This window comes from Seriola lalandi, unplaced genomic scaffold (assembly GCF_002814215.2).
Source record: "Seriola lalandi dorsalis isolate HSWRI2012SDOR001 ecotype SW California unplaced genomic scaffold, Sedor1 jcf7180002054898, whole genome shotgun sequence".
NCBI classification, from domain to species: domain Eukaryota; kingdom Metazoa; phylum Chordata; class Actinopteri; order Carangiformes; family Carangidae; genus Seriola; species Seriola lalandi.
Genome location: NW_019525450.1, coordinates 5,022,512 through 5,048,852, shown reverse-complemented (window position 1 = coordinate 5,048,852; position 26,341 = coordinate 5,022,512). Strand labels below are relative to the sequence as shown.

Sequence of the window (26,341 nt, the reverse complement as noted above, 5' to 3'; positions counted from 1 at the left end):
GTATGTTGACAGTGTACGTCAATATCACTCAGTGTGCACACAACATCACACGTGCTCAAGTCCCGAGGGAGCCGGGGCTTAGCGAGCCCTCTGCGAGACTGAAGCAACACGGCAAAGGTATTATCCTCACGCTGCTATGTTCTTCAATCAAGTGTTTCAATTGACAAATTTTGAAGAAAGAAAAAGAGAGAAGGAGCACCTGGTGAAAAATAAATCTTCTCTAAGCAAGGTCGAGATAAATCTTTTCAAAAGTTATCAGTTACGAAACAAAATTAAAAATGTTTGGAATAATAAAATAAGATTGAGCAACGTGAATGCATTAATAATGTGCCTCATGTCACACAATACAATTACACAGACAGGACCTGAAGAGTTTGTGCGGCTGAGGTTTAACACACAATAGGCTCCAGAAACTCTCTCATAGTCAAAGAAATTAAAAGAAAAACAAAGCAAAAAAAGTCAAATAATTGTGAGAGTCAGCCGCCAAACAGCTTTGCCTTCACAAGCTATTGTGTCAGAAAATCAAACCAAGAAAACAAACAAAAAGTAAAAAATGATCAATATCAAAAGCATTGTAAAAAAATTCAAAAAAGAGGCTGCTGGTCATCAGCCCGCCATCAAATCACAGCACATAAACGCACCACATCACAACACCTGACAGAAGGGCCCAGAGCACACTCTCTCAGCCAACTGGGTTAAAGCATGCAAAAACACCCGGATGGTGCTTGAACTTTGTTATAAAAGATGCATGAGAGGAGAAGAAAAGGTGAGTTTCTGTCTCTGAGGTTCAGCAGCACTGGAGAGAGACGGCTTAAAAAAAAAAAAAAGAGAAAAAAAAAGCAACATATTTCAAGAACATGAATATTGATCTGTAGTATCTGTACAGTGGTTGTATCTGGGGGAAAAACACAATATCACACCACTTGCAATGCTTGGATTTTCCAGCTTTTTCAAATGTGAATGCTGTGTGCGGCAAATCATGTATAAATGATGTTCATCACTTCAACTCCCTAATTACTTTGGGCTAAAACTTTGAAACACATTTGTCCTCCTGCAGAGTATGGGATTATTCTCCGCGCCATGCAGCTAATACCATACCAGCCACTGAAGAAGCTGTGCCTCGCATTGAGACTAGAATGTCACCCTCGATCTATGCATCCCGATATCTGACATTAAGTGCAAATAAACCAACGGTGACCTTTCTTCACATTTGCTCAGACGGTATATGGAGCGTGGGGGCGCAGCATTAAGGCGGCTTGGCGTGACGGGTGGGACACGTTACAAAATCGATACTCCTTTTAACTTTGGAGTGTGAGCAAAAACAAACACTGTCTTCATTTGCATACGAACAGCAATCTAATTATTGTCATCATTTCTTTCTTTAATCAGAGACATAACGTACAAGCCCGGCGCAATCCTGAATCATGAGATCTTGTGTCTGCATTGTGTTTGGTGTCAGTAAATTTCTTCTTTTTTTTTCTACTTTTGTATTTCTGCTTCTGCAGTTTGTCTGTAATTGAGTCTCCAGGTATGAACACTTCTTTCTTTTATCTTAAAAATACAGCTGAGAAAAACCAGGTTTGCGACGACTGCTCAGAACAGTTAAAGATTGAAGAAGTTTATGAAGCTATTGCCTAAATATTTGCAAAATAAACTTAACTTCTTTGGGTGCAGTTCCTCTTCTGTCAGGAATTTGATTAAAATGCTAAATTGAAATTAAAAACTTAGTCACTAATTAGTTGCTTACTGATTTGCACATTAGTTGTGAATCCAAACATGTCTCAAGACAGGGCTCTCAAAAGTGTTTGCAAGATAAAGCTAGCACATATGTATGCTCGAACGGTGCGCAGATCAAGGATGGTCTTGCCCTTTTTGTCCTAGACGCCCTTTTCAGACTCAAATACCAAGGTAGCATTTCAAACAGCGCTTCACACACACACTGGTCATACAGTACAAACATGCAACACGTGTACATTAACTGCATCCTTTAGATGGGAAATGTGCAGTGAAATAGAAATAGTAACAAGGTTGAGTGTAGTTCTCGTTCTATCCAATGCTTTGAAAGTGGAAATGGAAGCTGTTTTACTTTGGTGAAGTCCTGTTTGATATTTCAGTTGAGTTGTTGAGTTTCATGTTGCATTTTATCTGTTACATGGATTTTGTAGACCACAGTGAATCGGACAGAAATCTAAGTGTATTGCATTTCTCTCCCATAAAAGTCTCATGGCCCAGGACCACCTGAGCATTTAAGGGGAAAATGTACTTGAAAGATTATTTTTATGGCATTTCTGCTTTATCAGAACTAGCCCACAGTGATGATCGGTCAAAAGAGATGGGAAAGGATGCAACAAAGGTTCCAGGCTGATTCTGGACTGAAGAGGCTATATTTACATTGCACATGCCTAAGCCAATGGACTGAGAATATCTTACCTCTCAGTCTTTAATGAATCTCAGTTACATTCAGCAGTTTCCTTCTGATTAGATGATTACTTTGTGTAGTAAGGCACCAATCCATGGTCTAATCAACTGCACCACATTTGCTTAACAAAATACAATGACTAGTATAAATGTTACGTAACTGCAACAGTACATTTGATAGGCAAAAATGATGAATGTCAATTTATTACAGCTTTGAATTGAAAGGAAGAGAAGTGTTATTCACTGCAGAGATTTAAATAAGCTTACTCACTCAGGCCCAGGTAGCCCTTTTCCCACAGGCATGCACAACTGTAAAAAGGATAGGAGCCAGAAAATATGAATTATGTGCATTCATAAATATGTTGTCACTAACCTTAACCACGTAAATGAATAAATATGCAATTCCCTCCATCCTCTTCGGTTAGGTAGGCATAAAAATCAAAACCAACGAGGAACCAATCCTAAAAAAATCCCATTTGTAGCATATATTCATACTCATTTCCGCCAGATGCAGAAAATCCGATGCAAAATGATTTAATGTGATGATGCATATTTCACAATGGCCATCGAATTTGGTTCAGATGAACAGGAGGAGCCCTATGGTTCATGGGATTTATGGAAGGGGAGCTAGGCATTTAAAAAAATTACTCGACTGTAGCCAATTTTATTACCAGAAACACATTGCTTTTAGTCTGAGTTCCTCCTCTGGTGGAGTTTGAATAGGAAGAGAACGGATTCTGTGAATAATTTATCAGATAGGCCCCTTTACTCTTTGCACACTTAATTGTGTTGTAGATTTCATTTTAATTGGATACCATTAACATTTGTCCTCATCAATCTACACTTTGATTTTGTTGATTATTTTTATTTATTTTTTTATTTTTTTGCAAATTTGTTAAAAATTAAAAACTGAAATCTCTCATTTACAAAAGCATCATTGAGACCCTTTGCTGTGGCACTCAAACTTGTGGTCATGGACATCCTGCCTGCTTTGATTATCCTTAAGAACAGTCTAAGGCTGTGTCCAAAATCTCTCACTACTCCCTATATATGCCACTATATAGTGAGTTTTTCTAATGCTTTTCAAATGTATAGTGATAATACCACATATAGTGGACTCACACTAACCAAGCAAATATACCATCATGCATTGCACTTGCACTGAAAGACGAAGAAGTGTGTTTTTCCATTTGACTGATGAGCTCACTATACTGTCCTCTATATAGTGAGCTCCATGGATAGTGAGTAGGGAGGAGTGAACGAGTCCACCTGTGGCAAACTGAACAGATTGGACATAGTTTATGAAGGCACACTGGTACTTGTGTATATAAGATCCCACAATCCACATTGCATGTCAGGACCTAAAACCAAGCCATGAAGTCCAAGGAACTCTCTGCAGATCTCTGTGATAAAATAAAGCTTTGGTGTTCCCAGGAGCACAGTGGTCCTGGTCAGGGAGGTGACCACCAACCCAACGCTCTAGCAGAACTAAGAAGAAGTCCACTGCAGAGATGAAAGAACCTGCCAGAAAGACAACCATCTCAGCAACACTCTATCAATCAGGCCTTTATGGTAGAGTGACAGACGCTTCCTTGAGTAAAAGACATATGACACCCTCCTTGGAGTTTGCCAAATAACATTTAACAGAGTCAAATTAAAAATAGAAATTAAAAATGCACGCCATGCAAGAGTTCGCGTCTTAGGAGGTTAAAGGACTCTGAGAGCGTGCAAAAAAAAAAAAAAAAATTCTCTGGAATGATGAGACGACAATTCAACCTTTTGAGCAGAACTCCTGCTCATCTCCTGGCTAATACCGTCCCTATGGTGAAGCATGGTAATGGCAGCAGCTATGGTGGGGGACTTCTCAGCTGCAGGGACAGGGAGACTGATCGGAAGTGAGGGAAGGATGAATGTAGCCATATACAGAGAGGGCCTCGAAGAAAACCTGCTCCAGAGAGCGCGTGACCTGTCACTGAGACAATGATTCATCTCTTAACACGACAATGACCTAAAGCACTCGGCCAAGACAACGCTGGAGTGGCTTCAGGACAAGTCTCTCTGTCCTCGATTTAAACCCCATAGAACATCTGTGGAGAGACCTGAAAATGGCAGTTCATAGACGCTTCCCATTCAATGTGATGGAGCTTGAGAACATCTGCCATTTGCCCAATACCAGGCGTGCAAAGCTTGCAGCGACTTGAAGCTGTGATTCCTGCCAAACGGGCTTCTACAAAGTACTAAATGAAGGGTCAGAACTAACTGCTAACCCTAACCCTTGCAAAATTGAAATTTTGCAAAAATTTCTGAAAATTGTTGGACTTTTATTATATACTGAGAGTAGATTGATGGAAAGAAATAGCAATTTCATCTATTTAAAATTAAATCTACAACAAAGGAGGAAAAACGAAGGGGTCTGAATACTGTCTGAAGCCACTGTGAGTAGTAAGACTAGTTCCCACCTACCGGCTTCAAAAACTGTCTCCCAAAACACAAATACAGAGCAAGGAGTGAAATATACAAATGTGCTTTACTCCAACACATAACAACTATAAAATGTTCTTAGTCTCAGTATGCTTGTCTCTCCACCTCAGCAATTTTGCCCATAGTTTTGCTCAGTCAACTCTTTTTATGTTTTATATGCTAAAATATGAAAATATTCAAGATTTTGGCACCGAAACATGTGCTTTATTCATGAGAGGGAATGTTCACATTTTACCTAGCGCTCACTCACAGCATTGAGCTAGGAAGTAGACAGCATTTCATTAAACAGCATTTTGACAGAACACACGATTGTTGATGGACATAAATTAGCTGGTGCTGGAATCAAACTCCTCACTGTGTGCTAGTTGCTGTAAAGCCTGGTGTAGTTGAGTTTCCAATTCAGCAGTTTAGATCAAGACGCTGGTCGTTGTGCAACCATTGAGCACAGAGAATCTGTCCTGGGATTATATCTCAGCCTGAAACGCTTTTAATTACATCTCAGACATGGCAATGAAAAGACAGTGGACAAGATTAAGGTTATTCATTATGCTCTGCAGACATGTACTGTAGCAAGTGAAGAGATATAAATATACGCAGCATCATACTGCATGTACAGAGTATGAAGGTGTAATTTAAATATTACATATCTAACTAAAAGTAACCAAAGACGGAGCTGATGGAAATAAAGATGACATTCAAATGCACAGTTGAATTTGATAAGAGAATCTACAAGATGTCAAGTATAACACTTTCTTTATTGATGTCTGGTTGCCAATGGGAGTTAAAAGATTGCTGAATAAACCACTGAGGGAAAAATCTATCAATTTTTTATTGTACTGTCTTGGACCTTTTTATTTTGCATCTGGTCAGGGTTTGGTATGTAGGCCTACTACCTCGCTCCAAGCAGCTTGGACTGATTCACTGCTCCACTTAAGACATAAAACAAGCTAACAGCTTATGGGTCATTGCTATTACTGAATACTCCTGACAGGCCTCATTAAGTGGGCTTGAGCACTACTACATGGTAGCAACAACTGCTGTTGTTTGCTTTGATGGTGCTGGGGATGGGTTATTGCACAGTGAGCAGTTTGGTAATAGCTAAAATTAGCGAGAGCACAGCCTTGCACTGGACAGCAGTGACAACCCAGGCAGTCTCTGGCCTTTGCTCCCAGTTGCCTTTCATGCCATGTGCTTGGAGGTCAGACTAAACACAAGCAAGCTTGTCACCAGCACGGTTACAGTGAGTCTCACACAGAAATTTCAGCTTCCACACGCTAAAAGCCACAATTGCAGGTACCTTGCACATCTGTGACTTTACCACACCAGCACATTCTTGTCACTTTGTTTCGCACTGCACTCAGCAGCTTTCTCAAGTTCCGTTCTGTTGTACTTGTTTGTGGTCATGACCCTGACAAGTGCACAGCTCTTAATAATATCACTGTTTTATACCAAGTCTGCCACATTGGAACGATTCATTAGCTTTAACTTTGTTAATATTCAATGTCATGTCATTTTTTTCTGTCATACCGCCCTGCTGATGTTTTGCTGTACAATGAGAGTGTCAGTCTTGTATTGTCTGTCTTGTAGAGTCACCAACAATTAACTATACCAAATTACAGCTGCACCCTCTATGTTAATAGCGTAACAGTGACTCAGAGTAACTCATTCTTTGACACCCTCATGGGGAAAATGTTCTAAAAAGATTCAGTGCGCTATCTTACACCCAGCACAAAGCAGTGCAAGGGGGAATGTAAAGTATCCTTGCTAGTTTCAGACCGATGCGGTTGTCATTTTCCCGTCCAGTGTCCACGTTCTTTAAATAGCAAATACACTTCTCATCTGTGTTGGTCTTAAAATGGGGTGTGGTCAGGTGCATTGTTGGCACATTGCTATCTTGAGACAGTGAAAGCAACTGCAAAATTGATCAGCAGGTTTGAATTCAAGGGCCCAGTATTTCATTAAAGTGCACATTATCAAGATAGTAATATGTGCCTACATAGGCGGTTGCACATCACACATCTAACATTGTGATTTCTGCCGTTGCTTCAATGTAAAGCTGAGCGCAACCCTTCGTTGCCCACTGAGGAACACAGAGCACACTGCGTGCATGTGCTGGACACCATTATAATGGCAATCCACCAAGGTGCAAGCATGCCTGGCTTATAAAAGGAATGGGAGACAGCACTCTGATTAGTTTACTGAATGTTAACCCTTTTGAACCATGCATCTGGCAAAGCAATCGTTTATTCCACCGTTAAAATAGCAAACGTGGATATGGACACGCCCTAAGTGCACTTGCACCATGCACTTTGGACTGTTAAAAGCCCTTAGAGTTTACAGCAATGCTAGCTGCTCTTCGAGACTGTGTAGGCTCAGTAGTCCACTGAGCTACTGGATGGAGCAATTACAGAAGGGTCAACCCCATAGTGGTGCAAGAAGAAAAGTAAGGGGATCTCTAAAGTCAGAAGGATTCATCCTCTGAGGACCACAAATGGTGGATTGAAAGAGCAACAGACATCATTGCCATCCCTAGTGCCAGTTTTCTTTTAGCTAACAGTTAAAAGAACTGGTTAAAAATATATCCGTGAAAGCCATCATCAGCGTCTTCCATTTAACCACCTCTAATTAGTTAATTTAAAGGGAGCTTAAGGCCTGAGGCATGGGCACTGGCATACACTACTGACGTCTGTCCTCACCTCACTGTACCAACATTTACTGAGTGTGGACAAGGAGTTAATGGACCTTTTCAAATCATTTTGCTGAACAGAAGCAACAGTGCAACGTCAGCTCTAACATCACAGACAATAACCTACCCTGTTAGATCTCAGCTGCACCTGTGACTTGAGACTTGATTCATTTATTGACTCCAAACATGACTCAGCAGAAAAAGTAAGGCCTACAAAACTTGAAGGCACAGTCACCAACTCTGGCAGGAAATTACCAAAACCTTCAAAATGGAAGAAGAAAAGGATATTTAAATGTTTTATGAAAAATGATTAAGCCCAGAAATACTTAATCAGTTTTGCTTGTCCACTGTTCACGGCAGAAAATGGCTCAAAGTCAACCTCAAACCAAAAAGAAGTTCAGCTCACCAAATTAAAATGCTCAAGGTGAGCCTGTTAACTTGAAGAACACCAGCTTCTTTTGAAAAAGACAATTACTATTTCTCAGCTACTCTACAGGCTATAATAGAGGAACCCAGTTGACATTAAGAACTCAAAGCCAGCTGGGATTACTTTAGGTTTGATTAATGGACATTAATATGCTCAGTGGAAAGGGTAGTGGATAAATCAGCCTGATTATACCTCTGTGAGCAGGTCCCATATTTTACTGTAAATCTAAGGATTAGTGCACATTATTGGACTTTCCACCACATCTTTGCTCTTTAATTGTGATGACAGAAAAAGAAAGTGTTTTTCAATGTACCAGCACTTCATCAATCAACGATACAATAGACATCACAGTATGAAATGATTTGCAGCGTGTTCTCTGATGTTAACACAAAGAGGAAATTTCCTTCTTCTGCAGATGGCTGCCTTTATCTTACAACTGATTCACTGTAGAGTATAGAAAGATAAACACATCACATTTAATATATTCAATGCAACTAGGACAATTGAGTCTCTCCAAATGGAGGTACACTGATCTTTTTGATGCACGAGTTAAGAATAAAAAATAAACTATCAGGCTTTACGATTTAATTTCAAGCAAATCATATATATGTATACATATCTAAAACCACAAAATGGCTTTGATCTGTTAAAGGTAACTATAACAATATTGACTCGTTGCTCATACATCAGGATTACTTTAAATCATTGTAATAGCAGTGTGATCTTAACCTCAAGGCTACATGGTGCAGTCAAGTGTTGTTCTAACAGAGAGACGGCTGCTCATTTCGTAATTTGCCCAAAGAAAGTCTGGGACAGATATAGAAAGTCATTCTCGTTGATGCACAAACAAGTGTTGAATCCTGCAGGCAAATCCAGCAGCGAGTTTTGCTATCCTTTGATATATAAAGCATAACATAACTAGCAGCTAAACATGATTTGCATCCCGAATCCTATGTGAGGTTTAGTCATGTCAGGTTGCGTTTAAAAGTTGCATATTGATTTATGCAGGATGTACTGATTGCCTTGTGCAGCTCCAAACTCATACGCTACATTGATAAAGAAACGAAAGGACTTTATGTGATGTTAATTAAACCCCCAAGTTTTGCTATTGCTACATAGCTAACGTTAGCATCAATAGCTGTTTACTCACAAGTCTGGATAAAAGACAAAAGGCTATAACACGCCCTCTGAGAAGCTCTGCCTCTTCAGGGCAGACTAGATGCTACAGTGACTCAGTATCTGAAGTTCAGTAGGCAAAAACAAGTGATAGAAATAGAGGCAAAACTCGAGTGTTGCTTTCCACTGCTGGAGACAGCTGTCAGCGAGTAAAGGAATGAAGATTGATGCTGAACTCGCAATGTTTCTTCAAGACTGGTAAGTAAGCAGCTGTTAATGCTAACACTGACTATGTAGCAATAGCAAAACTTACAAATAGCTCCTTTAAATGGCTTCCCACTCTAAACTGAGTAACAACTTTTTGTATTCCTCTAAAGTTTGTCTCTAGTCAAAGCATTTGCTGCAGGATCCCTGGGAGGAGACCCTGCAGTCCCTTCACATATCATGCTGAACCTCAGAGTGTGTTTTCTTATACACTGTAATGTGGGTGGCTGCTGCTGCCTGCTGTTCATTTCCATCCAACAGGTCATTGCTGTTGCAGCCCAGGGATAAAATGAACAGTGGTCTGCCAGACTAAAAATAAGCACCATGTTTGGAACTTTAGTGGATAGAAATATGTGTTTTAGCTTGGGCACTGTGCTGCTCATTTTTGACTAGCCACCTACAAGCAGGATGATCCTTGACTGTTGGATTTGTGGTCTTAACTAAAGTCCTCCAGCTCTCTCTTTTAGAAATGACCTTCTATATTCCACTAATTTGTTTTGTCTAATATGTTTGTAAGGAAATGTAATTGCTGCCTGGATTCAGTTCAGTAGAAACAGTGCTTTCGAGCGTATAAGACACAGGACAAATCCTGCATCAGCACTGTGCTCTCTCCCCAGTCCCTTACCCCAACACTGATATGGCGCTAGCATGGCTACAAATCTGAACCATCCATATAACATTATTCATCCTCTTTCTTTTGCACCTCTTCACAAACACTTACAGTCACTACTACATGGTGACATGCATGTTCTGTCATCATAGTGATCATCATGTATGACAGAAGTGTTAAAAAAAAAAAAAAGATGATGAGCCAGGGATCAAAGTTCTAATTTTTTTTCAATAAACAAGAGGGAAGCGTTTTCTGTAAAGTACAAGAAAAATATAGATATTGAAGTGGGGGGTGTGATTACAAAGTGAGACTTCACAGGATATCACGGCTGCCTGTGTGGGACTGCAGTTATAAATATATAGTGGTATGATCCCATAGTATATTGCCTTCCTTTTCTGAACTGTATCATGTGTTTCTCCGACTTTAAACTGTTTTGACAACTTAGCGTGTTCTGTTTATTTTGCTTTTTAAACTCAATAAATGGTAAATGGCATTTTCACAAAGAAATTTTGTAGTTTTACGGTAAAATATTTTCACCTAGTGTTTTATGTGTGTTACTCAGAAATGGATCTCTCCCAAACAAGTTACTACACTTTTGCTGTTCTAGAGGCCAAACGGCATCTTGGTAACAAGTAGGACAATTTTAGAAATCACCATTGATATTAACATTAAGTTTGTAATTACAGTTTGACAGCTACTGTAAAGAAAAACAATTCAATATCACACCCTCTATCCCACCCATAACATCTTTACGTTCCAGGGAGGTATTGCTGTAACTACATACCTGCCTTGCTCCAGAACTCCATCCGTTTCTCATGTATGCAATCCTTTCGTTTCGGAAAGGTGCATGTTTTTTCACTTTGTGCACAGAGCAGAGCACATATTTGCATTTCAACATTCATTCTCATTTCACAAAATTTTAGGAGACCAGACAGTCGACAAGAAAAAAGGTATTTGGTACAGAGTAGCCATGACCTTGTCTGTAACACTTTAGTTTCAGTCTCAGTAGTTGAATCTGCTTTTGGATGTTTGTGGTACAAACTCAGGGTTACTGAATTCCTAGTTTTGTAGTAAATTGTTAAAAGGAAATGAAAAGGTAAAAAAAGACCTTTGCTTTCTGTTTCAAACTAAATGATATACAGCATGCTGTTTCAAAACTCATTAAGGACCCACTAGACACATTCGCCTTCTTGTTCCTGTATTATCTGCAACCACAAATTCCTTGATATGCCAATAAAGTAGTTGAACATGAATTTAATGTTTACAATGGACATAAGTGGACATATGTCACCAGTACACCAGCACTAAGCCCACAACCTGTTTTTCTGGAGTCAGAGGTTCAAACATGAGCAGGATCACAGGGCATATGAAACTAGCAGGCAGGTGACAAAACAGGTTTGTGATCAAGAAGGTGCTGGTTTGATTTCCTGAAGCAGCTGGGAAGGTTTGGCCAGGGAAAGGGAATGAGTAATGCTCTCAGAACTCTTAGGAGCTGTTCACCAGCCAACAGTGGCAGTGGCTGGGCAGCTCCCCGGTGTGAACATCTACTGTATAGTATATGAATAATGTGACAGGCTCCAGGACTCTATATTACTACCCTGCCTCCTAGAAATTACGTTTGAATACTACAAATTTGCAGCAGTTAAGATGTTTGGCAGAAATCACCAAGACAAAAGGAAACATTGTTAATGAACATATCTGAGCAGCTTTTTATAATGTATGTTTATTGTTCCCTGACAATGAATTCCATGCTTTCTGAGTATATAAAGCTGTAAAGTTGTAATGGTTATGTTTAGACAACCACAGCACTTGGTTAAGGTTAGGAAAAGATTGTGTTATATGTTTAATATTAGACAATTCAACAGTGACTTGAAGCGTGACACACAATGTGTTTTCTTTACTAACATTTCAAAGTGCCTTTGTTGCCAGAACCTAATAACACACACGGCACTCAGGAATGTGAACTCCAATGTCCATGCCATTAAGAAATTTTGCATTTCCTCATTCAGCAAAGTAATTTTCCTGAAGAATGTATTGAAACATCCTTTAAATATTGAAAATGTGAATGAATAATAAAGTATAAACACAGCTAACCCTGATTTCTAAGGGACATGGGTGGGATGTAAAGATGTTAATTATACTTGGCTTAAAGTAAAATGGTAACGTGGAGTGATTTTTGATGTGCATTATCAAATATCCCTGACCTCCATGTGGTGCTGCCCTTAATAATACCTGCTTCAATACCAGGATTAAATTGCCAAAGCATAATAGACTCACATCTGATTAGAAGCTGATTAACAGTAATTGAATGGTAATGTGAATTTTTAATGACTGTATAAATGAATCATTATTCGTATTTAACAGCACGGACCAGAGTTTACTTATCACAGTTATTTTGAAGACATCAACATTGAGCTTATACTCAGACACTAATGCTTGAATCCTTAATCTTAAATATTAATGACCACCTCTCATTAAAATTGAATGCAAAACAGTTATGTTGGGGGAATAATATCCCTCTTAATGTGCTAAACAGCAGGTGTGTATCATAACAAGATGCAAGAAATTAATTCCACCAGCTAAATTCTCTGAGAAACAACATGGCTGAAAGCTAATGGCTCATATCAAAGTTTAATTCAATTTTTCCCAATCTGATGACCATGCTTCTTCAACCTGGGAGTACTCAGCTGTAACACATATGCAGGCGTGTGAGCACAAAGCAGCTGACCGTAGGCAGTCATTTACATTTAGCAGCGTTGTATAAGTGCTGTGTGTTTTATGGCCAAGACCATAAGTTTAAAATGTGTTTGGAAACTTGTGCATGACTCCAGTTAGTGGTGATTATTTGCAGGACAGAGCATGACATGCAGTATTCTTTGAGACCTCCCTTAAACCGCTTCGCAAAAATCAAAATTACCAATGAAAAGTCTTACGAGGTCAAAGACGGGAGCTGACAGACAGTCACATATGCAGCTGCAATGTACAGACCTCAATGTTTCTCCTTAATTAAAGGTCTTCGTAACAAGCTTTTTTGTTAAGGCACTTCATTATCATCATTCGTTATTCAGTAGGTGAATTCTTCTGGGTTCCAACCTTTAGCTTCACATGTAGTACGAACAGCTGAATAACAGCTTTTTAAAGAAAATCTAAATGAAGTATTATTAAACATCTGATGGGTGTGACGTTAAATGTCCTGTGGCAAGTTTCTGTGCTGATGTGACACTGTATGTCCTTGAAATGTTGTTTTTGGTGCTGTCATCGCCTGCTGGGGAAAACATGCAGTTTCCACGTGTTAGAAGTGATTGTGTGTTTCTGGTATGGAGGTACACTGATATCCATGATGCTCTACTGTCATGCAAATACAGTCTACATTCTAAGGTCATTCTTTCCTAAATATCAGGCAGCAACAATTAGTTAATGCAGGTCCAAAGCCTTTAATCAGAAAAGTCTTCTTCCTCTCTCTCTCTCTTGCAAACACCAGCTGTGAGTGTGATAAAAAGCTCAAAGAAGCAAAATTGAAAAACTTGCAATCTATCTAATGGCTGTTTGCCAGCTAACCAGCAGTAAGAAAGGATCGTGGTAAAACACAAGGTACCTTCAATCAATACAAAGGAGAATTTTATCATTCAGTCCAGCTACAGATAGCCTGTTTAAGGGGCTTATGAAGTCCAAGCCTCAACTCTAAAACACACTGCGTCTAAAATGTGAGGTGAGTAATTTCCATGTGAAGTGAACTGTCCGAAAAAAGTTGCAGACCTGTTTTCATACCATTTTGTATGATCAATACTAAAATGAAAAATAACTAGTGCAGAACATTTTTCATTCGAGCTTGTGCAAATGTGTACCTGTTGTTCAACAGGCACGCACAGTAAGAATCGTGACTACTTGTGGCTACATGGGCTTTTGGAAGATCAAAGTGTCTGGCTGGAGTAAGGTGACCCGCTGGAATCATCACAGGGGCTTTCACTGCTGGCTTGAAACCCCTGCCCTGGTCAATACACACTCATCTGCCCCCGAAAAAATCCTTTAATCTTCAGTCACCATATATATACTGCCTTCCTGTGAGCGGATCATGGGAAATAGACATTGATGCGATTTTCCCAGGCAAGGAAATCAGGTAAGTGCGTTCATTAGTCATATGAGGCTTCCTGCAGGGTCAAAGAGGGCAGAGATTGTGGGTAATTAAATGTGCTAAATGGAACTCTAATTGAATGAGCGACCCACTGCCTCTGATTCTTGTTTAATCATATGGAGAAGCAGATAACAAAAAAAAAAATGGAATTCATTTTCTTTCTTTGGGGGAGGTTGTGTTGTGAGAGAGGGGGGGGGGTGTAATTATGTTGCTGCATGAATTGATCACTTAGCAATAAACATTAATTAACAATCGAGGTAGATGTCTTTGTATTGACTCAATTAAAAAGGAAACTCAGGGATTGAATGATTAACAGTTTAAATGGCACCGTTCTTAAAGTGATCAAATATATATATGTGATTAATGACAAAGAACTTATTTTTAATGACTTACCCTAAATAATTAATCGTCATTAAATGCATTAGTTCAATAGTGAATATAATATGCAAAATGAATATTTCTCTTTCTATTACTGTATCTGTATTTGCTTGCCTCCTGATTTATTGGCTTGATATATTATTTTCTAGAAAGGCTGCAGTTTAATGTATTATGACAGCTAAATCTGAAGAGACCACAAATACATTTCTCACTTTATCTGTCAAGCTCCAATCTTCAGTATAGGCTACATGGTCTGTAATTGAAACTTTGTGCACCACACTACACTTGGGATACTTGTACTACATAAAAAATATGTAGCATATACTGCAGTTACAGAACTCAGTTCAGCCCTCATACAGCATGGAAAGGGTGTTATTATTTTTTAAGTGAAATAAATATGACCATTTTAATACATTTCAATTATTGCCATTGTTGCATGGTGATTACTACATTTACAGAGAGCAGCGTGAAGTATGTGCTGATTAGGAGCTTCGGAATTGTATTTTTCTTAAGACCTTGTGTCTTGATAAAGAATATAGTCGGGGGTTGATGACAGGATTTATGTAATTTATGCTGAGATTGCTACTAACCGTTGTTTTGATTGTTGCTCTGATAATTTATAAACCAGACTTTCACGAGGTTTTTAGCGGCAGACGAATTATCCACAGGGTGTCCTCCTCTCCATAACAAACAGACCAGGGCAGAAACACCCATAAAGCAGTTTCACTTTAAAAATCAGTTATTCATGGTGTCCCGGCGACTCAGCTGCTCACCTGGTAGATCACATACCAGGCAAAATGCCCTAAAAATAAAAAAAATCAGTGATTCACCAATGCGCCTCTGCGAGCAGCTGGAAACCGAGAGTGCTCACCTTTGTTTCTTTAATAAAGTATGAACCAGACGTTCAACAGGTTTTTCTCGGTAGCCGAATTATCCGCAAAGGGCCATCCTCTCCATAACAACCAGACCAGGGGATTAAAACCCATAAACGAATAAAGCAGTTACACTTATAAAAGAAAAAATCAGTGATTCACCGATGCATTCAGCAGAAGCAGGACAGCTGTTGGGTTGCTCAAAGGGGATATGATGTCATTGACAGTAGACCTAATGACACAGAGCGTTATCATATTAAAATTACGTTTTTCTCTAGGTTTGCGAATTTCTGGAAACATTTGGGAAAATGTAAGTACACAACTCAAAAAAATATATAACATAGGTCAGTTTTAGACATTTTAATATGGAAAAGTTCCACATTATAACTTTAATGCATTTAATCGCTACCATCATATTGCGTATACAGTACTTAACCACCTGTAGAAGTCTATGTATCTGCAGCTACATTTTAATGCTCCAGGTTCAAAAGTTAACACAATCTTGAATTGGACCGATGCTATCTTAATTCTCTAATTGGTACTTTTGCCTGATTGTTCTATGAGGGAACGTTCAACCCATTTGGACTCACCTATAGACCTGCATCCAGAAAGACCTGAATGTGTCGCCAAGTCTTTACTGACAAGCGTTGGCTAAATAAATGAGCGTAATTAGCTTGGGCAGCAATACTCTGGCACCTGAGCATGTATGGTTCCAGAAGAGTTAATGTTTTAAGAGCCCCACAGTGGAGCGGTAAGCATGTCCGTGTCCTTGGTCCTGCGCCTTTCCCAGCCACCCTGCTGTCCTCAAACTTAAGTAGCACCTGGCCCGGCATCAGCCTCGGAACCAGTCACCCTGTCAGCCTGAGAGAAAAGGCTGCTCCTCACCCTGCCGTTTCTTCAGGCCGGCCCACATCTCCTCCCCCAGTTTTACAAAGATACACAGATGAAACCTGCTTCTTCTCAACCAATTTTTTTTTTTCAGCTCCAAGATAAACGAGCATTGTCAGTGCTCTGCACACAGTAAGGTGGCAATAAGCACAGCGTCTTTCAAAGAAACACTGACATCCCAAGCCAACCCCTGAGCATCAGTGTCCCCAAATAACATTGTGTTTTCATTCCCCCAATTCATCAGCTCGGATCCCGCATTGAGCTGAAGGTGGCAAGGAAAAAGTCAACTATTACTTTGACAATTTGTGCACTCAGCACACAAACAGTCCCCCCCCCCCACACTCTATAACAGGGGTTTTACAGTATAGCCTGCATATTTCCATTCACATACATCAAAATACTACAGCAACAGTTACTGTCTAATGTGTGTCAGGCACACAGACAGACTGCTAGTATATGAATTCAAACAAAACCATGATGTCTGCTTGTCAAAACAGGCACTGATATAATTAAATCTCCATTGTGATGTCAATATTTGCCCAAGGATTTAACCAATAATAACTGTCTTCAGAAAAACATCTTAACTTTGACAGTTGTAGAAAACCTCTTCAGATTCAGCAGAAGCATCCTTTAATGCAGCTGAAGACTAACCCTGTCCATAATTATTGATCACTGTATTTTATCTATAATGGCAGAGCAGTCAGTCCTGATGATCTCTTCTTCTGCCTTCATTACGTGCTACAGTACACACAGCAGTAAGACAGTGGCCATAGGAAGATAAGGTCATTCTGTTGATTGCATTTACAATGACAAACATGCGTCTCGTTTGATTTTCCTCTGGGCTCCTTGCCATCCATTACAAGATAGATGTGCACTCTATCTGTGTTTGTGCCTCTGTTATTGTTCAGAGATGGTTGAGTTGACATAAGGATTCTCTCTCTCTCTCCCTCACACACACACTTCCTCTCCCTGCCTCATCTGTCCCTGCCTTTCCCTCCTGCCTCTCATATAATAACACGAACATTTTCACTTTCTCTCCTTACTCTGAATCTTCCCCATGCCGCCTCCCTCTAATCCTGCCATGGAAGTGACTCATATTACAGCATTCTTCAGTTTAATGCACTTTAATAGCATTAATATCTGCTTTTGCCTCTTCAGCTGCAATAAACACCCCTTACATCTTAAGAAAGCCGCTTAAGAGCAATTGACATGGCTAGTGTACCAAAACAGAAACGTACCTCCGGTGAAAAGCAGAATATCTCATTGTAAAAGAGTAATCTGCTTTTTCTTTTTTTCTTTTTTTTTTTTTTTTATACATTGGCACCCACCCGGCACAGCGTGACACATGGTGTACTGTAAACAGACACTGGAGGTACTTAGACAAGGAACAGCCAGCTCCCTGTAGTCCTTCCTACTCACTCTCACTGTGTGGAGGAGGCCTGCAGATACGGGAAGAACACGAGTCCCTGCCACCTTCTGTGCCACCCATGTTGCCGCTGCAGTGACAGCCAAGGTCAGCTCAGGAAAGACAGAGGGCTCCTGCATGAAGATAAGACTCTCACGATCCACCGTGCCGCTCCTCGATGGAAAGAGAATCCTGCCCGTGAATTATTCAGTGGGTCTCCCCCACCCTAAATAACAGCCGGCAAGCATTGTTTGACATCCCAAATGAATAATTAAGGAATGACCTTTTGTTCCCATTAGAGGTGATAGGTTGATAGCGCCATACTTTGTGGCTGAGGCTGTTAGACGATGTGAAGGTGCTGTGCGGAGGAATGAAAAAATGTTAAAATCGGCCAAACTCTTGTGCACAAGCAGTGATGTGCTAAGAAAAGACACACACACGTCCCTGTGGGATGTATTGATATACAAAGACGTAGATGCAGTTTCTGTTGATTGTTCCTAAAGCACAGCCTGAAGCCATTCTTTGTCACGACTCCCATGTTCTAATAAGAATTGTGCTGTAGTTTGCTCCTGATACATCAGAGGCTTTTTGATTATGCCAGTCAAGAGCTTGTAGTCAGCTCTGTGAATCAGAAATGATGTATTAACACAAAGCCAATCCCGGCTCAGCTGGCTCGGTCCGGTTTGGTGGTGTTCCAGTGAATTATGGTCCATTTCCCAGTCTTGTATTTCAATGAAGTAATGAATCATAGAACCTTGTGTGGCACCAAATCTATACAGTATATCCAACATGTAAAACCACATGACAATAATGATAAATTATACTTTTCATTACTGCGATATATGTATTATTGTTTGGCCATTAACGCTTAAGCGAGACCTGCTGGAAAGGATAAGGTTAGAGATATACTATATTTATCTTTTTGTCAACAAATACTGTGAAGACACGAAACCAACAATTAATTCATCCTATTTACAAGCTTTGTCTGTGTAGTGGCTTTGTCTGTGGAGTGACACGTTCCTTCGTTACAGGACACTGTAGTTTATTTTGAGTCAGTCCCACATACAATGTCGTGCTGCCATAAAGACTCACTAACACAAGAAATGTGTCTTAACCCAAGATTCGCTTTTAGGATATTTTATATTTGGGCATTTGTGTGTTTGTGCACTGGCTCACATGAGTACACACATAAAGCTTCTGATTCTAAAGGCTGCTTCATGCAATATGTATTTGGTTATATGACTTGAGTTAAATAGTTTACGACCTGGATTTCACATTTCACTCTGTGCAGCTCTGTTTTAACCAGCTGTACGTGCAGCTGTACGTGCAGCTGTATGTGCAGTTTCCCTATGACATCAGAGCTCACCTGAGAGCCCGCAGCTTCCCCTGCCTGTGTGTCTCTGTGCTGGTTAAGCTGTTGCTACCAGGATGAGATGATGCATGGCTTTTACAAAGAAACTAATCAGGTGGGTATGCTGCATATAAATAACGTCCATGTCATAATTAACCAGAATAATTCATAGCAACTAAACTCCAGGCTACAGAAGTTACTGATGTCAAAGATCAGATCAGATTTACATATGAAACATTCTTGTTAGCTTATTAGCTTATTGAACTCTGGCTCTTCTTTAAAAAAGCTCCAACTTTCACTTTCTAGGGAGCACCTTTGCCTGAAGTTACAAATAATAACATAGGTTGAAGTTAAAATGACATGTTTGAGCACAGAACACAGATTAGCTCACCTTACCCCTGAAATGTAGATATAAAATCAAGTGCTAATGAGTTATGTTGAGCAAATAAATTAATTTTAATTCTATGATGGTTTATTCATTCAAACTGTAAGTACCAACCACTTCAAATTTGAGGTTTATTCATCTCACAGATGTTGCTGCCAGTGCTGCAGCTAGCTGATTATGCGTGGCACAGCCTGAGGGTAGCGAGATCATCCGGTCAAGTATTCCCCACATCTCCTTCTTTCACTCTCCATTAAGTTAACTCGTTTTCTTTATTTCTTATCTTTATATGTCCCTTTCCTCCGTGCTCCAGTCTACACCTATGTCTGAAAATAGTCCCCAGCACACACACTATGCTCCTGTTTGAGTAATGATTGCTTGGGAGTTCAGTGTCCTGATGTTTTAGGACATGACTTTTCCTATAATTTAGTACATTGTGAATACATTTAAAGATGTCCTATCTGAGGTTAACATGAAGCTGATTTAGCAGAATCAATCGATCGTCAGCCCTCAATGAACTGTAGGTTCCCTGGACCGGTCACGCATTACACAATATTATAATTTATACTTGTGTATAAAGGACATTTAAAGACGACTAAGAAATGGAATGACAATAAGACAGTTACAGTGGAAACAACGACTGAATCAATAATTTTGGTGGGAATTTGACTCCCAGGCCAAGTGTCACGGCCTCACGCAAACCATCAGACTACTAATTTTATAGGCTAACCTTCTTTGTTCATGTAACAGGTACCAGACAAGTTCTAGATTTGGCCACTATGTTCATCCATTATCCATACTGCTTATCCTCATAGGGTTGCAGGGGGGCTGGAGCCAACTCCAGCTGACCCTGGACAGGTCGCCAGTCTATCACATGGCTGACATGTGGAGACAGACAACCATCCGCACTCACACTCACTTAATTTTGCCGGAGTACCCTGAGAGAACCCATGCAGGCACACATGAAAACTTCTTGCTGTGAGGCAACAGTGCTAACCACTGCACCACAAAATACTCAAAAGTATCTTAAAATATAAATATTATTTTCAAGCTATTCTAGAAATTGCATGTTATTATAGGAGAAAGTGGAGGCTACATTTGTATTATATAATCACAGCAGATGTAGGCTACAATCATATGATGTCAATAAGTTAACGTAACGTTAGGTGAAGGGCAGATGTCTTCCAATGTCTCCCTTGCTCTTTTCTTTAAGGGTAAACAAAAATCATGTGACTCCTTTCTTGGTTACAAGTCTTCACTTTTCCAACCACTCAGCAACAATGGATAATTACTATTATCGATGACCATTGTCAAAGGCAAAGTCAGTGTAGAAAGATGGGGCTGGGAGTAGCAGTGCTGCAGCATCAACGTGGACACAACTCATTAACTGTATACTGTATATGTACAACTGCTTGTTATATTATCACTGGTCAAGTTGACTGTCCGTCACTGAGCGGAAACAAACCTACATTGTAGTTCATATGTTTTTATGTTGAAAAATACATTCTCATAGTGGTGGCAGAGAGTGAACATGGTGTGGGACAGCTCTATCGATTCTCTCCATATTCAGGATTTACCATTTGAGGTTTCTTCTGTAGAACTTTTATTAACAAAAAATACTGCTATTACTGCTCTGGACTGAGTGTGTAAATTGTCTCGGCAAGACACATGGGTCTTCTCCAGAAAAGCTTTGCACTGAGGTAGGGCTTCTGATTCATTCACAGTGTGAGGAAGAAAAACCAGAGCTGCAGTATGCCCGCAGTGACACGCTCAGGAGAGAGCCACTCTGAGGCGAGCACAGATTCCTAGTTTAAGGCAAGAGAGGTAGAGGGATTGGGTGCTGAAGACAGACCATATTTATAGCCAGGGATAGGAATAATTCATCGCGATCAAAGTGCAGATCATGCTTCGTTCCATCACAGAGCAGATGTGGCGGAATGAAAAGAGCGCGCTTTCTCTCTCCGTCTGCTCTCTAGCGGCTTGCTAAATGGAAACAGTGAGGCAAAGTTATCTCTGTGAAGCTACCGTGTGTTTGTCGTCATGTGCACTTCGCTGGCTCTCAGGTGGCTTCGCTTTAGAAGAAGAGTGCGACCCCTCCGAGGTGTAGCATGCAAGAAAAAAAGAAAAAAAAAAGGAGAAAAAAAAGAAAGAAAAGGAAAGCCTCCAACCCGCAGCAGGTCTTCTCAATCAGAGCGAGGAGTGAATATCAGATTCTGAGATCACAGTGGGAGATCATGTGCCTGAAACCATGTGTCATAAAGCGCGCGCACGCACACACACACACACACACACACACACACACACACACACACACAACAACAACAACAACAACAACAACGGTATGTCACATGACTCCTGTATAAGCATGTGAATGAAGTAGATCACAGAGTCAGAGCTGACTGGCAGCTGAAATACTATTTGTCTTTCAGGTAAGAATCCTTTACTCTTGTTTTCTATGTGTAAATGTCCATGCTTAATATCACCAGTGGCTGCCTCTACTAGTATTAAGACAACACACATACAGCCATCTCTGCACGCACACACACACACACACACACACACACACACACACACACACACATAAATGTCTGTATCCCACTATACCAGTTCCTTGTTTTTCATTTTCCTCCCACCCCTGATACACTCACTTTCCCAGGGACACACACATCCCCATTTTCTTCCTCTTTTTTTTTTGTTTTCAGCCCCTCCTGCCTTTTCTCTCCCAGTAATGCTTTTTCTGCAATCACACACAAACACATAGACACACACATGCCTGCCTGCTTCTTCCAGTTTCATTTTCTCTCCCTCCCACACACAGACACACAGACACACACACATGCGCCTGTTTCTTTCTCTCTTTCATTTTCTGCATCTCCAACCCTTTCTGCTTCCTTGTCACTCCTTCAATACACACACACGTACACACACACACACACACGCACGCACTAACACACACACAAATGCACAAGCGTACAGACATACAAGCTCCCTCATCTTCTCTTTTATTTCTTCTCCCTCCCACACTTTTCCTATCACTATCTCTCTGCACGCACACACTCTCTCTCTCTCTCTCTCACACACACACACACACACAGAGGCACTTGTTCCATTCGCTCTCATTTTCTCTCACCCTCCCTTCCTCTCCCAATCACTCCTTCAGCACGCACACACCCTCATGCATACCTCTTTCTCTCTGTCTTTTACTGTTTCTCTCCTCCCATCTCCCTACCACAATCACTTAAACACACACAAACACACACACACACACACACTACCGGCAGTCCAGCTTCCCTTACTCCCAGCTGGGCTTGGACAGCTCTCTTCCTCTGGCCTCTCTGGGCCATCTGGAGTGCAATGTCCCCGCTCCGCTGGTCCCCTGCCAGCCGCTGAGCCTCCCAGGATGAACACAGCATCTTCAAGCACAATTTGTACGCGTCAAAGCTCTGCTGTGTGTCCAGTGACCCAGCTGAGTGAAGTCATTGAGTCTCGCATTTCCCACCTCAAAGGAGCCTCATTCTGCTTTGATGACACCTGCGCTCTCCCATCTCTCTGGATGGAGGACGGCGCAGTAATTGATTAAAGCCGCTGAGCAACCTTACTAGTAATTGCAGCTCTGTTTATGATCTTGAGGAGGGTTTGTCTTTGCATGAGGAGTGAATATCAAAATGCGGCACACAGGTCAAGTACCTGCACAGGATTCTCAAGTAAAAATGCACCTGTCTGCTGCACAGATTATAAAATCTGCCTCGATTAAGGAAGAAAAATCTGATCCCCTCTAGTGAAGACATGCAAGACTCATATTAAATCATGCTATGGACACTCATCTGCCAATACAAACAATCCTCCAAACAGCAGCAGAACCTAAGAAATAATGTTAGATCTCCTGACTCTACGGTTTTATAATCCTTTAATACAAAGTGTCAAAGTCTTGGTGGATTTGAGCGGCCAGTGTGCAAACTTGTCTCCTGCAGCTTTAAGCTCTGTGCAAAGTCTCCCACAAGCCCGCAGGTTGTCATCTGAGTCCTCTGAGTTTGGCGCTAACTGACTTAATGATACAAAACAACAAATGCATTGCAATACAAAAGACTAGTGGAAAAAAAAAATGTGCCTTTGAAATTAAGGCATGCCTTCAAATTAATGGCAACTTAAGTCATTCAGCCACAAGTTTCTCACCTCAAAAGGGCCTTGTTCTGCTTTGATGACACCCACGCTCCCTCTCAGCTCGACATGGTAACTGATTAAAGCAAGTAAGTCACAGTTCTTGCAATTACAACACTGTTTAAGATCTTTTAGACTTTAAACTTTCTTAACTGGCCGCCGACATATGTGCATTATGAATGCAAAAAAAAGCAAAGGAAAACAAGCAGGAAACGTGGCTTCGCACTGGATAATCTGCTGACTACATTTGTTTGTTTGTTTGTTTGTTTTTTTTCATTTGATTTTGGCTGTGGCAGTTTTTATTCTGATTTCTTTGGACAGCGCTCTGGGAACATCACAAGTTTTAAAGTCACTACAAAGCTTAAGGTTGTGTTCAAGATGCTGGAGCAAAATCATTTACGCTATAAAAGTGGAATAACCCAAAATACATGCCCGGGGCCAGTTAGCGTGCAGTGGCTATTTTTATAGTCTAGTAAACACACCAATCCTATGCGACACCCGAGCAACAGCACACGCAAACTCTGCCCTGATCTTCTCTACATTCTGATTGTGCTCCTACCTACAGCTTTGCCAGGCTAGCGGGAAAAAAAATGAAGAGCCACTAAGCTGTGGAATTGATCATTTCCACACTGTCACTCCAACAATACCTGCAGAGAACACCTGTCCTATGACATGTGTGAGAATATTAAACAACTAAGAGCAAACAAACTGCAGTAATAGTCAGTTTACACTATGCAATAATATGGTTCATTTTGCAATGACATCATTTGTCAACTGATGAACTATGTTTGAATTTGAAGTAAAAAAAACTCTATGTAATTCACTGCAACCTATAAAATGAACAGAATAGGGAAGAGACAGCCAGTGCAAAATTTGCTGCTCCACGATTTGGTGAGAACAGTTGACTGGACACCAAAGGTAATTTTGAATAGAGGAATACAAAATAATGACAAACAGTGAAATCAACAGGCAATCTGTGGCATCTGTGGGTCAACACTTTTCTATAATTATAGCATGTAAGCTAAGCCAACTCAAGAGTGATGGATAGTGTAACTTTGTATCTACGCCTGGCGTGTAAGATCTTTAAAATGAAACACATGCAGACCCTGAGGACAACAGATACAGGCAGCAGACACAGCGGACGCTGGTGGCTTTAGAGGATGTAACAGCAATATCACAGAGACGTGACTGAGAACAGCTCATCTGCAGTTTACTGTGCGCTGCATCTAGTGTTTTGCACTTACCTTAACGGGGCTCACCAAATACCATGAAGCTCAGGAGCAGGTGTAGAAGTGCAGAGCGTCTTCCTGCTTCTTCACTAGTTGATCAGCCAAGTCTCTCTCTCTTTCGCTCTCTCACTCTCTCCCTCTCTCCCTCTCTCCCTCACTCTCTCTGTTTCAGCACCACCGCCTCTTTGGAGAAATGATGCAAGTTTACGGTCGGCGCTGTGAACGCATCGGCTGTGCAGACTGAGAACACAGAGTCTTCTCCTTCAAGTTTGATGCCACCTCGGTGATGCTCTGGCTGGAGCAAACATGACTCGCCGTGCCTGATGCTTTCAGGAAGAGTGCGGCCAATCACAACGCCTCTCCTTCTTTACTCTCACATCTTTGCGCATCCCCCGCAGAGTCTCCAAGGACCGGTGCCTGTCTGCCTCCGGGCGGGCACGGCAGCGGTATTAGTGACTTTAAGACTGGCTTCTCCTGCTACTGGAGCGCGTTTTCATTTGCTGTGTTCTCTTTGTCTTCGAGGCGATGCTGATACTGATTATAAAGATGGGGGCTATGAATTTCATCCCGCGCATCGACTAGGTACGGGAGCGGAGCAGCGGGAGCCAAGAGCAGGAGGAGTGTCTCTTAGCGGTCTGAGTTCATTAAAGACTCTTCTAAAATGGATGAGCTCCTTGTCTTTCCGTTATTAAAACCCCGTTTTTTCTTACCTGATGGCGGGATCGTGGCGCGCTGCAAGTGCGTACTGTATGAAGTGCGCCGCTACATGCAACTGAGCTACAGTAGAGGCGACAAAGAGTTTAAACAAGATGCCTCTGTCACAGATGTGAGAGCTGTCCAGTCAATGAAGTCCAACGTCATTAATTATGAATTAAGTTATTCATTATGATTTAGAAAGCAGTGCCACTTTGCATGTGGAGGTGTTTATGAATGTCTCTGTTTGTGTCTGAGATATTCCACTAGGTTGAGCACAACATCTCAACTGAGGACAATAGTGCCTCCAATTTGTTTCCCCTATATAGATGCATTCACCATCAAATGATTTGTGGGTTAGGAAGTTAGAGTTGAAGTACCGTAAGTCCCCAAACATGCGCGCGTGTGTGTGTGTGTGTGAATATTTTACGGTTGGGCAGTCTATATGAACAGTACATTTTTCATGCCCTCTACAATATATTCAGTCCCTGAAGTCGTATTGCATTTGGCATATACTTCTCCAGCTCAGCGGTTCCGGTCCAACAGAGAGACAGAGACACAGATGTGAGAGTCCACCTGCTTCAGACTCTCAGATCCTTTTGGTTGGTCTTGCTGTGCAATGATGTCAGTGCAATTGTGATTGTATTGATTTGAGCTCTTGTCAGTCTTTTTTTCAAGGCGATGAGATCTAAGTGCCACTTCAACACATTGGGCTTATCAAATTAAGCTGGTGTAAAATATTACAGCCCTCAGCCAGTGAGCAGCCATCAGAAAAAAAGCACACACACACAATAGCCTATTTAATCTTGCACTGATTTGAACTAAAGGATTTTCCCCCGTCATTTTCTCTA

General features: G+C 40.9%; 1 protein-coding gene across 1 annotated transcript in view; it reads right to left on the bottom strand.

The window, feature by feature from the left end:
* The window catches only part of chst8 (carbohydrate (N-acetylgalactosamine 4-0) sulfotransferase 8), a 165,031-nt gene extending 139,508 nt beyond the window's left edge, over positions 1–25,523 (bottom strand). Inside the window, exon 1 of the mRNA XM_023429637.2 lies at positions 24,813–25,523. The gene's annotated coding sequence lies outside the window, so the exon portion shown is untranslated. The remainder of the gene's footprint in view (positions 1–24,812) is intronic.
* Positions 25,524–26,341: the final 818 nt, after the last annotated feature.